Below are 2,738 nucleotides of genomic sequence, written 5' to 3'. Positions count from 1 at the left end.
ACTTGTTTTTTGACACCATCTGTGATGTGGGCGCGCATGGAGTCGTATATCAACATGGAACACACAAAGGAAATGAAACGTAATACCCGCGCGCTTCTTCTACGGGGGCGGGTGGTTGCTTACCGTAGAAGAAGAAGCGCTTCCTCTTCTACGGGGGCGGGTGCTTACCTTGGCAGTTGCTTACCATAGAAGAAGAAGCGCTTCCTCTTCTACGGGGAAAAAAGATGGCGGCTGTTTACCGTAGTTGCGAGACCGAAACTTTATGAAAATAAATATTTATATTAATCCATATATAAGGCGCACCGGGTTATAAGCCGCACTGTCAGCTTTTGTGAAAATGTGTGGTTTTTAGGTGCGGCTTATAGTGCGGAAAATACGGTATTCTCAAATTTTCTTGCTTTTTTTTTTTTTACCACTTATCCTTGGTAACTGAGCTACTGTGTCTCAGTCTAAGTCTGAGTGGGCTCCTCCTGAGTGGGCTCCTCCAGCCACAGCTGTGATTCATTCATATTTTTTTTTTTATCATTTCCAAGAAGTTTGAGCACTTAAAAAAAGAAAGAATGAGAAGTTTGTGGAGGCGAGTGTTGGCCATGCAGATAGACACAGGAATAGATAGCTCACATAGACAGACTGAGGCTCGGGTTTCCTCCCCCTCTTTGTCTGTCTGCCGGGACCGCCTGGCCTCGGAGGTCCTGACACGAGGCGAAGCACAGCCAGCCACGACAGCTGCCACCGCAGCATCTAATACCAACGCGCTATCCTCGCAAACATGGCGTCCTTTGATGGCCTTGTAATGATCTGTGTGCTTTTTACGGGGAGGACGGCCTCTTTGTGTGTGTGAGCGCCGCTTTGCAACGCGGCCATCAAACTCCTTCCTGTCGCCGTCACGTCACTAAGTGTGTGATCGCTCCATGCTGGTATTACACCATTTACCCTTCATTTCATTATCAGCATCCAGCAAATTGATGGATGACTCCACAGCTGACGAGCGGAGACAATCAAACCTCAATTTTCAAGTCAGAGCAAAACTAAATTGCATAAATCGCTTCCCGACACCCAATAATAGTCACAAAAATACACTTTATAGAGAACTAGATGAGGCAATTTCCAAAGGAGTAGCGTGTGAATGCTCTTGAAATCCTGGAATTTCCTGAACAGGCTGAATATTTTGAAGTTGGAACAGTTTGAATCAGATGAAAAATGTGGGAATAGTGGAACTTTAAAGAATGTCCCATTCATTTCAATGGGAATTTCCCAAAAATTTGGGAATTTCGGGAAAAAGCGGGAATTCTTTTGAAAATGAGTTGAAATGGTTGGTGTTGGAATTTTTCAAATGGGTCGAGAAATGTTGAAGTAGTAACATTGTTAATTGTGAAATGATATTATATTCCAAACAGGCTGAATATTTTGAAGTTGGAACAGTTTGAATTAGATTAAAAATGTCTCATTGATTTCAATGGGAATTTCCCCAAAATGTGGGAATTTCAGGAAAAGCGGGAATTTTTTTTGAAAATGGTAAAACACTTGAATGGTTGGTGTTGGAATTTTTAAAATCGGTCGAGAATTTTGTTGAAGTCGTAACATGTTGAATTGAGAAATGGTATTATGGAATTCCTGGAATTTTTTTAACTTGGAAAAATAAAAGTTTGAATTTCCAGGATGAGTGGAATATGTTGAAGGTAGAATGGTTTGAATCTGTTCAAAATGTGGGAATAGTGGAACTTTAAAGAATGTCCCATTCATTTCAATGGGAATTTCCCAAAAATTTGGGAATTTCGGGAAAAGCGGGAATTCTTTTGAAAATGAGCTGAAATGGTTGGTGTTGGAATTTTTCAAATGGGTCGAGAAATGTTGAAGTAGTAACATTGTTAATTGTGAAATGATATTATATTCCAAACAGGCTGAATATTTTGAAGTTGGAACAGTTTGAATTACATTAAAAATGTCTCATTGATTTCAATGGGAATTTCCCCAAAATGTGGGAATTTCGGGAAAAGCGGGATTTAAAAAAAAAAAGGTAAACACTTGAATGTTCTGAATGGTTGGTGTTGGAGTTTTTCAAATCGGTCGAGAATTTTGCTGAAGTAGTAACATGTTGAATTGAGAAATGGTATTATGGAATTCCTGGAATTTTTGGAAAACCAGGAATTCGACAAAATCCTGAAATTATTTTAACTTGGAAAAATAAAAGTTTGAATTTCTAGGATGAGTGGAATGTGTTGAAGGTAGAATGGTTTGAATTGGTTAAAAATGTGGGAATGGTGGAAGTTTGAAAAATGGGCAATTTATTTTGAATGCAAAAAATGTCGTGGAAAACCTGGAATTCTGGGTATTATGGGAATTTTTGGAACGTGTCAAGGGAAAGCCCGCGATTCCCGAATAGGCTGAACAGTTTGAAGTTGGAACAGTTTGAATCTGGCGAAAAATGTGGAAGGTAGAGTGAGCCAAAACCTGGAGAAGAAGAAGAAGTTGAAGAAGTTTAACTAGATGAGGCAATTCCTGAAGGAATTGTGTGTGAATGCTTCAATGTTGAAGTTGAACTGAAATCCTGGAATTTTTTTTTTTTTAGAATTGTTGAAGTAGAACACACAATTCCCAAACAGGCTGAATATTTTTCACAAAAATACATTTTATAGAGAACTACATGAGGCAATTTCCGAAGGAGTAGCAGCGCGTGAATGCTCCAATGCTGAAGTTGAACTGAAATCCTGGAATTTCCTGAACAAGCTGAATATTTT

Source organism: Nerophis lumbriciformis, linkage group LG02 (assembly GCF_033978685.3).
Source record: "Nerophis lumbriciformis linkage group LG02, RoL_Nlum_v2.1, whole genome shotgun sequence".
Taxonomy (NCBI): Eukaryota; Metazoa; Chordata; class Actinopteri; order Syngnathiformes; family Syngnathidae; genus Nerophis; species Nerophis lumbriciformis.
Note: the sequence above shows the minus strand (reverse complement) of the source record.